At 32.5% G+C, this 12,561-nt stretch overlaps 1 pseudogene; it reads right to left on the bottom strand.

Moving 5' to 3' along the window:
* Positions 1 to 1,686: 1,686 nt before the first annotated feature.
* LOC133873346 (F-box protein At2g39490-like) lies at positions 1,687 to 4,241 on the bottom strand (annotated as a pseudogene).
* Positions 4,242 to 12,561: the final 8,320 nt, after the last annotated feature.

The raw sequence follows: 12,561 nt of genomic DNA, 5'->3' as shown, positions 1-12,561 counted from the left end.
AGAGTAATATTAGGAAGAATGTTAAGCATCTTTTGGTGTACATCTAGAATGTCAAAGATGTAATTAAAAAAATTATATCTATGTCATTTTGGATGGCATAGATGTAATTTTTTTGATTAAAAAATTATATTTATGTCATTTCAAATGTACACCAGGAGATGCTCTAACATTTTTTTAATATTATGTAGAAATTAGAATTTTCTTTGTGTTCTTTTATATGTCATGTAACTTTTAAAATCATCATTAAATTTGAGATAATTATTATTAAATTTTAATCTAATAATAATTTTAAAAATTACATCACGTGAAAGACCCAAGAAAAACTTTAATCTCTTTTTAACATTACTTGGGGAAATTATCTCCAAGAGAATTGAAATGTGGCAAACTCTTCAAATTTAAAGTCAAAGATAACGATCACATCTAACTCAATTTTGATGAATTTTTTCAATGGATCAATCACCACTCCATTGAATTTTGGTGCACATTGGTGCAATAGGAGTTTTGAACCCTTTCTTTAAAATTAGAAGTATAAATTTGTTGAATAAGTAGTATTGTATTAACAAGCAGCACCAGAATTATACGTGAAAGAAATAGTAAACCCATCCAGAGATAGTTTTCACCCAATAACAAAATAAAAATAAAAATGAAGGAACATGGCAGCTGAATGCCTAGTGAAATTAGGCAATCACCTAAGGCTCCAAATATTTATAGTGTAATTAAGTTTCTTTTTATAAAAAAAACTTTTAAAGCCAAATTAGGACAAAAAGGGTAGTCAATACTCTTTAATTAAGGCTTCAATTATGATAAAAAAGAATTACAAAGAATTGAATTCCAAGATAACGAGACTTTAGGAGAAAATGAAGAGAAATATGAAAAGTCACATTTATAGCATCCCTAAATTAATAACTAAACTCATAATTTCACCTAAACTAAAAACCAATGTGTCCTCTAAGTTTGTTCATTAAATTATTTTTATAATAAAGTAAATTTCCGTTTACACAAATTAAATTTTGCATAAAAAGAACTATATATAGTTCAGTTGAAAATGTCATTTATTGAAATTAAATGTCCAGTGACAGAGATGAATTCTGCATATCTTTTGAAAAAAATCAAAGGAAAAAGCAAGATGAATAATTTAAAATTAAAACTACTTAAATACATAAAAAAAGCTCTACTTAAATTTGCCGCCTTAAGCCTCAAAACTTAATAAGCTGGCCTTATGCAGGAGAGAGAAAAAAAAAAAAAAAAAAAAAAAAAAAAAAAAAAAAGCATACAAAATATTGCCTGGTTGTGATAATGCTAGTTAGGTAAAGAAATTTTATTTTGGTAAGTAATTTGTGTTAAATTATCAATCATGTGAATTAAATAGATATCGTTCAAATTCAAAATCTCAACCCTCATATATATCAAGTTAAATTACCAGTTTTTCAAACAACTTGATGCAATATTGTAATTTTATTATTTCCATAAAACAATTTACTATCAAATTATGAATTTCATTGATTTTTTATGAATCAAAAACCTCTTTTAAATTTTGTATAAAAAATATTCTTTTTTTTGAGTAGGGTATGTTTATTAATGTGTTTTGGAGAATGTTTATTATTTTTTGTTTAAAAAAATATTTTGATGTAATTTAAAAGGAAAAAAAAAATGTTTTCATCTTTTGAAAAATATAAATGTGTTTTTGTATTTAGAGGCTCCGTATAAATTCTCTCACATTTTTTTCTACGAACAATTCTAATCGAAAATTGCTCTGAATCTGGATGTGGAGGAGATGGGGGGCAAAACTCTTAAATTAACGAAGGCCAGACATTTGTTGAACATTGGGCACTGAGAATTTCTTCTGTAAATCCAAACAAGAAGTTCTTGTTCAGAGATAATACTGCAATCTGCTGTTGGTGCTCCTGCTTCAGCTGGCTCAGGGGGACCTTTACAACCCGCCATAATCGATTTGTCGGTGACATTACAATCATTGAATTGAGAACAATTGCCTTCTCAAGCAAAAGCTCCATTTGCAGTAGTTGATCATCTTCGACGCTAAAGCCCAGGAACCCAACAATTTTGAGGTGATCAAGTTGAGAAGTATTGGACTCAATCGCTGTAGAATCCATCCACAGATGAGGCTCATGCCAGTATTGGTGGAAATAAGGACGGGACTGATCTGTGGCTGCGATCAATCTGCATTTTTTTTAGGAAAAATTTCGCTTATAACTAAATTCTGATTTTTCTTCACTTTTTTAATCATATTCTTAAACTTTAAAAAGTGTTAATTTAGTATATTCATATTCAAATTTTAAAAAAGGAGAAAACTTCACTTATAATTCTTAATCTTTCATCACTTTTGAAAAAAGGTACCTAAGCTTTAAAAAATGTTAATTTATGATATTTATCTTTCAATTTTTTATTTTTTTTTAATTTCAATCGTCCGTTAGAATTTTATGTTAAATTCTATCAAAATTTCCAAAATATCATGTGTTTATTTTTTTAAAAAAAAAAAATTATAAAAAAATTCAAAGATTCATGCATGGGTATTTTTGCAAATTCTGTTAAATTCTGTCCAATACCTAAATCCTAGCAATTTTTTTTCTTCAAAAAATGAGGGATATTTTGAAAATTTTAACAAGATTTAACGAAAAATTCTAACCAAGGGTTAAAATTGAAATAAAAAATTAAAAGATTAATATCTTAAATTGATACTTTTTAAAGTTTGGGTATCTTTTTTCATATGTGATGAAAGATCAGGAATTATAAGTGAAGTTCTTCGATCTTTTTAACTCTTGCGGGTATGAAATTTTTGCCATGTTTAGAAGAGTACTCCTTGCGAATTTTCTTAATTGAAGTGGGTATTTTAGGCAAAGATTTAGGCATAAGTATCTTTGTAAATTCCGTTAAATCCTTGCAATTTCTTTTTTTTTTTTTCTAAAAAAAATGTGGGATAGTTTAAAAATTTTGACACAATTTCATTAAGATTTAACGAAAAATTCTAATGGATCGGTGAAATTGAAAAAAATTGAAAGATGAATATACTAAATTGACACTTTTTCAAATTTAAGGGTATTATTACAAAAATAATGAAAAATATGAGGTGGTAATTTTTATTTTTATTTTTTAATTGAGATGAAAGAACTGAGAAAATGAATTGGAAGTTGGAAAAGAACACATACTCTGATAAACAGCTTCTCCAAGAAAGGAGCTATGTTTATGAAGCAAGCCAGGGAATCCCTCTTGGCCCTGTTGATCGAACAATCAATCCACCTTAATTCCTTCAATTTGTTGAATTGGAATTCAAGCCGCCTGAAAATCACCCCTGCTGAACACAGCCACTTCGGAAATGGCATGTATTTTTGGTTCTAATTGTCAACAAAAATCAAAGAAAAAAAAGGAAAATAGAAAAGACAAGAATATATACCTCAAGAACCCAGCCGCTTATGATAAAACTTTCAACTTCCTTTAGAGAGGCTAAAAGCGACAGGATTTCCTCACAATCAAACTCATTATGGCCTACACCATCCTTCAAATTAAGCATAACATCGACCAAGTTCAAAGTGTTTATCAGATGAACCTGAGGAGAAGAGCTCCTTGATACAAAAAAGACTTGAGATTTTCTGCAGATATTGTAATATGGACAATATCTGGACAATCCACCACCATCAAGCTCTGAAGACAGCTACCCGCCTCTATACAGAAGACATCTAATCCAGCACACTTGTCAAGCTTCAAACTTTCAAGAAGCTGGCATCTGGAGAACAAAGCCGAAACCAAGCCTTTGGCAAGGTGGGAAACTGACCTGAGATGAAGGCTAGGGTTTTGAGAGCAGAAAAACCTGCCATCTCCATGGCATGGTTGGGAAATTCCTGACAAGTTTGCTCCAATCTCAACTGACCCATCACTTTCTTCCTCTTGGAGAACTGAAGAAGAAGCTCTCTTTCTGCTCCCTTGGTAGCCAAGACAATCATTTCATCCTATTCCTTGCTGTCAGGAAAGGTAAGGCAGAACTTCCATACCTCAGGAAAGTCAAAAGACCTTAATATTTTGCTGATGAATTCTAGTACCTCTTTGCTAGCTTCATGGCTGGTTGGGTTTGTATCGAAGCCTATATCTACTTGAAATGGAGTCCAGAGGCTCTTCCATGCCTTTGAAAGAGTGCTAGTTCTTACTGCATCTTCTAATGGGAGGAACGACAAGATCCGCAGGATAATTTTGACTGGTAAACCGCTGATCAAATCAAGCCTTTCCTCCATGTTTTTTGTCTCTCGAACCAACACCAACAAACTTAACAATTGGACCAGATAATGAAAATCAACTGCCAAAATCCTTACACTTATCGATCATATACGTACAAGAAATAAAGGAAATATTTTGGACAAAGAAGCAAAAGTTAAATTACTTTGTATGAACCCAGAGACTGACGCAAAAAAAATAAATAAATAAATAAAAAGTGTTTGTCATGGATGACGTATGACCGGCCTCCATGCATGGACAATCCAACCGGTGAGTTTTCAAGCTGAAATGAAGTATTTAAAGTGGCATTCAAACCTTGATATTAAACTCCTTTTCTATATTAAAGCTAATTTTATTTCACTTAAAAACTACTGAAAAATGTAAAATCTCCGTGTAGTTACACAATACAAGTGTTATTTATATACTCATATTTAATGTGAGATTCATGCATAAGAGATGAATTCCACATGCATAAAGTTCTCATCAAATGTACATGAGTGTGTACAAGAGCTCACTTTGGCATACAAAAATAACAAATAAGTCCTTATTGTTAAAATATATTCTGAATATACTTTGACATTTATTGTATTTAATTTATATTGATTTTATTCTATAATATTGTACATTAATTTTTTATTGTATTTTTTAGTTTATCGGGCCTTATTTAACTATAAACAAGGTTTTCTTGTACACAGTTCAAGACATACAGAAATATAAAATTAAGTTCATACATATATTTTCTAATTATTTGAACACTTATTGTCAACCTTTATTGAAAATCTTGATAAATTTGGTTAGTATGTCACATTAAATCCAATTATATAAAGACATGTGTCACGCCGTAATGTTATCTAGATTATTTCATGTGCAGAAGAATCGGATGTCCCATCGGTCTGGCCTGATTCCTAAACATCGTAGCTAACTGGCCTCTTCTAGCAAAAAGCAAATTTTTTTAAACTAAAATTTAAATAAATAAAAAATGATAAGTTGATGGAAATACATCGAATATGAGTAATTCTACATATCATATAAATGTTCATCAAGTGTCTATCAAATAATGAGGTGGTTTTTAAAATCACCACTTAATCAAATTCATCATTTGATCAATTACATGTCCAATGGTAATTTTAAAAATCACATTATTATTTGATGGATACTTGATGAACATTTATATGACATGTAGAATTACTTCACCGAATACTCTTAAGTTTCTTATGGCCAGAAACCTGTGGCACCTAAACTTTCCTATGCCCAATAAAGGAATTCCAAGGAATTCTTTGATATTTACAAAACAAAACTTACAAAGAAAAAAAAGAAAGAAAGTAAATGCATGATAAATCTATGAGTTAACTCGTGATTTTGAAATAACTTCTTTACTTTTAAAAATTCAATTTTAATACTTTAAATTTTCGCGAATTTGAAACGAGTCACTCCATATATTTTATGTCCAATTTTGCAACGTACATTTATGCCACATCAATATTTTTGTTACATCACTTTAAAATAATAATTTTTTTTATTAAAAGAAAATCTGAAGAAAAAAAAAAAAAAAAAAGTTAGTCAAAGGAGGCGCCACTGGCCACCTTAACAAAACGGATCCTCTCCATTTAAAGCCGTTAAGTTGTTTTTACAATGAGCAAAATTGTCATTTCAATATTTTAGACAATTTTGCCCCTTGTAGACCGGCTCCTCTACATTCACTTCCTATTCCCATCCTAGCGGAGAAATGGATCCTCCCCATTTCATGTGAAATGGAGAGGAACCTGTTGGCTGTTGGTGTTCAAGGAAAGGCAACCCATGGGTTAAAGATGCTACTGGATTGCCACCCATGCCTCGCCAAGTACTCTACCTTTGCTGGCATCAATTCATCTTTCAAAATAAATTTGAGTGCTTGATCCTCCTTTGCATAGCATTACTAGACAATGTAAACGGTTACAGCCATACCAAATTCTGCTTGGCCTGAGAAACCTCAACCGAATTTTCTCTCTCTGTGTCACCCCTCTTCACCACTGATGGATTCTTGTAGTGTGGGTGATGAATTGTAATTGTGGTTGATGGGTTGTAAAAACGAAATTGAAATAAGTTATCAACTTAGGGTGGGAATTACCACATACAATATGTTTGATAGATTAATTCTCCAATGAACTCATTAGGTCTACTGAATTCCCTTTATAGAGAGAATCATAGATAACACTGACGGGCTTGGAAAACGATGTGATCCAAAATCCGGCATACCCCACCTGAAATCCACCTTACACACTGGGAAACTTTTCCCGACCAATACTACAAAAGCAGGCCCATGACTTCAGTCCCGTTACAAATATATCTTTGCCAAACTGGGCACTGGACGATGAGCCTCCACCCAATTTATCAGCCCCAAGAAATGCTCCGCTGTCACCTCACCTTCCAAGAATTAATGAACTTTATCTACCACCTAGTACAATGGCTTTTCATTAAGCTCATCCACTTTCTTGGCATCGTAGGGTATGGTCCGTATGGAAAGAACATTTCCAATGTAAGAACCCATGAGTAAAGCTTTATGTTCATCTCCATGGATCATCAGCACTTAACCTTGTTCTTCCCTCAACAACAACGCCCATCTTGGTTATCTTTTTGTCTACATTTTTAATCATAGCCCAGCAACCATATTGCACAAGAATGCACTAAAAGACTCTAGTTTGGTCCTTCGGCACCTCTTCGTACTGGCTAGTGATTGGAGCTGGCTGAGTTGTTCAGCCCTTATGTAGCTAGTATATGTGGCTTATGAGATGATCAGAATCAGGTTGTGGATCTTTGGGAGGGGACAATTTGTTTACGGGGATGTACATATCGTTCAAGAAGGGATGAATGGAGCCGGGGCATCAAGGGTTTAGTAATCGCCGGCCATTTATGAAATATTGTTAACCGCCGGTCACCTCTGGGGTGGCCAGTGGTGGGATGCTTGGTGACTTTTTTTTTTTTTTAGGTTTAAGATTTTATTTTTAAAATTAATCTTTTATATTTTATATTAATAAAAATTTTAAATTATTATTTTAAGATGATGTGGTACTAACAGACGTTACAAAATTGGACGAACAACACACGAAAGGACCCTTTCAAATCTGCGAAAAACTTAAAGTGTTAAAATTGATTTTTAAAAAATGAGAGAATAATTTCAAATCACGAGTTGATTCAGAAATTTATTATACATTTACCGAATAAAAAATATAACAAGGTTAAGGAAAAATAATAATAATAATAATAATAAAATTAAAGGAGCTTAGCAAGACAATTCTTACTAAAACAAGATTTTAATGGTGTGTTTGGCAACAGAGTGGAATTATTATTTTTCAATCTCAAAATATAATATTTTTCAATACTTGAGTTTGACCCGAATTTCATTTGAATTCTAAGCTGACATTTTGAGTAATATTTTTTACCATTAAATAATTATTTTGAGCATTTTTTAAATAATTATAATGCTTCAAAATATAATGTAGCTCAAGAATATTATTATTATTAATTTTTTTATAAGTAAAGATCAATTTCTTTAACTCAAAAAGAATACCCTATATTAAATGAACCACAAGAATGTCGTTTTTTATATTATTATCATTATTACTATATATATGTAAGGGTATGCGGTTAGCGGTTATTAACCACATCCGCATATATGGGCGAATAATACCTGTATTTGGTATCCGCACTTTGCAAAGAGCAAATTTTAGTAACTGCATCGGCATCCACACTTTGTGGAATCCACCCATAGCATTACACGTGCGTGCTTGTTTTTTGTATTAACCACCCGTAACATCCGCTTTGCAGTTTGGGCTTTTTTTTTAATTATTATTTTTAACTATGAACTTAATTTATATGACCTTTTTCTGAAAAGCTTTTTGTCATTTATATATATATATATATATATAAAAAGGGCGTAATCCAATTTTTGAACTAAATACATTTGTAAATTATAATATGAATATATATATATATATATGTGTGTGTGTGTGTGTGTGCGCGCGCGCGGAGGCGGAGAGTGAATATGGTATTCGCCTCTACCTACTCATATTTCACTATCCGTCCGCATATGTATGGATAGTAAATACGGTTATCTACCCGCTTGAATTTAGGGGCTGAAAATCCACTTATACAAAAATAGTAGAACAAAACCTAGTTGCTTTTAGGGGGGGGGGGAAGTTTTTCAAAACTAAAATTAATAAAATCTTGTTTATTGTTTAACATCAACTATGTGACAGGAAATATCAAATGAATTAATCATATTATCTATTCATAATAATATATTATCAAAACTTGAACACAAAAATTTACTGCTAAAGAGTGCAGTATTTAAATACAACTTACAATGAAAAGAGGCCCCCAAGTGCGATGCATGAACTTGTAAGGAACCACAACTATTCATCCATGGTGAGATAATAGTTTATAAATTTTATTCCAACCCAACACAATACCATCAGTAAAACACCCAATAAAATAACAAACTCTGAAAACAATTCCTCCACTTCCATCTTCCTTGCTCCTCTGCCAGAGTCTAGTTCCCCACTTGGCCACGTAACAATTATTACTATTATTTCTTCTTCTTCTTCCAATATTCTTGTTGTTTCTGGTTCAAAAATTTTGCAGAGAAGCTTGCGCTTCAGCTCAATTATGCGCTGTCATTGTGGAAAGAGTAATTTAGTTTCCCTGAGTTTCCCTTCTTAAACAGGGGCAAATAAAATTGTAGGGAGCTGTGAGAGGAGACTCTCCGCTCGGACAACTTGTTCCGGTGGGTGGACTCTTTGCTCGGGTAAAGATGGGGATGAATTCAAGAAAAATGTTTTCACGATTACTTTTAGAATTTCAACTAAAAAACAACAAGTATGTAATTTTGTCATTGAAAACATATTTTTTGACATCGAAACAACACAATCTAACGGTTAGTTTCCAACAGGTGAAAGTAGGTTTGAGGTATAATAATATGGGAAGAAGCCCCAAATAAATAATTGAAGATATACTCAGCACTCACCTCTTGATGATCACTCCACCAGGAAGGCATTGCTTCCAACTCTCTCTTCAGAAAAACTGGTATCGTCCTGGGGGAAGGGAACACACACACACACACATATATATATATATATATATATATATATATAAGAGTGAATTTCAGGGTTTTTTTTTTTTTCTGTTGAATAAGTAGTTGACTTATGAGAAAGCTTCCATAATCGCAATCTAACCCGGAAGAATATATATATATATATGGTATGTAATTTGTAAAACCTTCTTAAAATGAGTATAAGATCTATTCTCTTCCTACAATAAAAATAAACAAAGAAATTCCCTCCGTGCCTATACAGATTCTGTCCCTCGAAAAGATATTTTGACGGAAATCCCATGCAATAGGCCTGTAATTTTAAATCGTGGCCATTCATTGTAAAAGAATGGCTAAGATCAAGCCATGTCAGGTGGCAAAAAAATTTCACCCCTCCGTCCTCCATGGCTGCTGGCTCCGGCTGCGGGTCATGGAAGAGAGAGGAGGGGGGAGTCAACGGCCGTGGAGGAAAGAAAAAGGGATGATTTATTTTTCCTATGACGTGGCATGATCATGACCATTCATTTACAATGAATTATAACGATTTAAAAATGATAAGGGATCTTGATCCAAAAGATTTATCTCCCATCTTCTACTCCGATGCTGGAATTTAAAGTGAAATTAATGGCTTTTGCCTCACGATGATTTTCTAAACTATACTTAAAAAAGAAAAAGAAAAAGAGAAAAAACACTAAAGGGACTTTGAGCTATATATCCTAGATCCGGTTACTATGTAGTACATAAAAGTATCGCATATCTGCGGTAGTTTTAAGTACCGGTTACGATCCATTCTCCACCTTTTTATTTGTTTTTTCTTTTTCTTTTTTTTCTCTCTCTTGGCTTTGTGGGAAAATGTACAGCCGTTCATCTTTTTAGTTTTTTTGTCTTTTTGCTTTTAACTCCGTGAAGGGTCCGTTAAACAGAAGCTCCTGATTTTTTTATTTTTTTTTTTCCTCTCATTTTTACAGAACTTGCATCATGGGTGCTAGCAGAAATCCATCAATTTTTGCTTAAAACACTTGTCAATCTTCTCCTTCACCCTTGCCCTCTGCTTTTCTTACATGTTCTAAGAAATCACACTCTGGGTTACATCAGAATTACTTACAAACCCACAATTCTACAACAAAACCTAATCAAAAAACCTAAATCACTTCCGCTGTGCAGTCCCTGCAATCCAACCAAGGGAAGAAGCTGATTCGGCCTCTGAGTTCGACGTTGCTCTTGACCTTCACGACCACCTTCATCCCAGAGAGATCGAACTCGGTCATGCCGCCTGATTTCGCCGTCGTCTTCGAAGCGTCTGCAGCCGAGATCGAACCGTCGCTACACGATCGCCGCGAGAAGCTGCTGCTCCTCTCGCAGATGAACTTCCCGATGGCCGGCATGTCTACGGACAACCATTGCGAGTGCTGGAACGAGACCTCGCTGTCGCCATTCGAAGAAGAATCGCTTGGGGGAGACTTCTATTGCGGTAGATAGCTATGAATGAAAGAGAGAGAAGGAAAATAATAATAATAATAATAATAACAACGGAGTCTACGACGCAGAGTTAATAAAAAAAGAAAAAGAAAAAAAGAAGCCAAATACGAATACGGAAAAAAAAAAAAAAAAAAAAAAAAAAAAAAAAAAAAGAAGAATGAATCGTAGCCGGTACTTAAAACTACAGCAGATATGCAGTACTTTTAAGTACCGCATAGTAGCCGGATCCATCCCAACCTACCAAGAAAGTAGCTTATCGTCTAGTGAAAGTAGTTCTTTTTCAATCTCTAGAATAAGTTGGAAGAAAGATAGTCCAACCTTTATTTGAAATATTGTACTCGTTGAGCAAGAGTTTTCGTTCGATTCTAATGAATATAAAGAAATTCCTTTAAAAAACAAATCATTTATTAAAACAAAAAATTTCTTCATACCACCCCAACCTCATATATATATAAAAGAAAGTAAAGGTTTCAAAATTAAGAGCCCAAACAGTTGGTGAATAGCCCAAAAATCTATAACCCGTATGATACCTATTTAATTCACAGTCCAATTGCTTCTATAAATTATAAACAAACAGAGCCCAAGCTCTTCTTCTGTGCCACCTAGTCTAGCTATCATTATTTAACACTAATAGGGTTGTTATTATTATTATTTTTTTAAAAAATAATTTAGAAGTTAATGAGGCATCACTTTTTATCAAATTGCTCTATAAGACTTAAATTTTATCAATTTGTTATATATGGTTAGAACAGTTATCAAATAAATCATTTCATTCAAATACTATTAAAGTTTTAACAATATTGTCACGCTATACTTAATTAATTAGTAGGTGACACGTTTCTCTTTTAATAAAAATTATAAAAATAATAAAGGAAAATATATAAAAACAAAAAATAAAATTATAAATATGAATATAAAAAAAGAAAAAAAAAAGGGAGGGGGGGGGGGGGGGGGGGGGGTAGGAAGAATCTATTTGATAATTGATAAAATTTAAATCTTAAGGCCCTCTCTAGCATTTTTCCCTTTTTTCATTTTTTTTTTTTTTGTTTTTTTTTTAACATTTGTGTTCTGTTCCTGGTAATGGTAGTGGTAGTTAATATAACATTGTTAGTCCAGCTTAATTAGCCCTTGGAAATAACTTCTTAAGTTGTCATATGAAACTCTTAACTTAAAAACTCTCCCAAATATTCTCCTAAAATGATATTTTTCTTTTGGGACAACTTTCCCAGCATTAGCCCGACACTTTAGACTCGATGTTTGTCGTAGAACAACTAGAAATTGGAGTGCTCATATGTTGTAGAAGGGAATTTAATTAGAGTGACAATTTGTGTTTGTGTGTTATGTTAGATTTCGTGACGAGGAATGAGTATAAAATTATATACATCAATTTTAACTTGATCCTTTTAATTAAATGGGTCAGACACAATAATCATAATCCTCTAATTTAGTGATAGGTTTATGTTGAATTTGCAACTCGGGTAAAAAATTGTCAAATTTATAAAATATTTGTCGCGTGTAACTCAATCCATTTAATTAAACGAATTAGACCTTTAACTATAACCTACTAATTTTGTATTGGATTATCGAATTTATAGGGATATTAAACATTATGGGCCTATCTTCAATACCTTAATGATCCTTTGAAACAGATCATCTCCGGTTCAAATGAACGGGAGAGTATTCAGTTTCTTATAATGTAAATGTATTTGTCTTTTTATATTTTTTTTTTTTAAATAAAATTGTCCCTAAGTTAAAAGGAACTGAATACCCTGCATTTGAACCGAAGAGGATCGTAA

Source organism: Alnus glutinosa, chromosome 7, assembly GCF_958979055.1.
Source record: "Alnus glutinosa chromosome 7, dhAlnGlut1.1, whole genome shotgun sequence".
Classification (NCBI taxonomy): Eukaryota; Viridiplantae; Streptophyta; class Magnoliopsida; order Fagales; family Betulaceae; genus Alnus; species Alnus glutinosa.
Note: the sequence above shows the minus strand (reverse complement) of the source record. Positions and strands in the feature narration are given on the sequence as shown.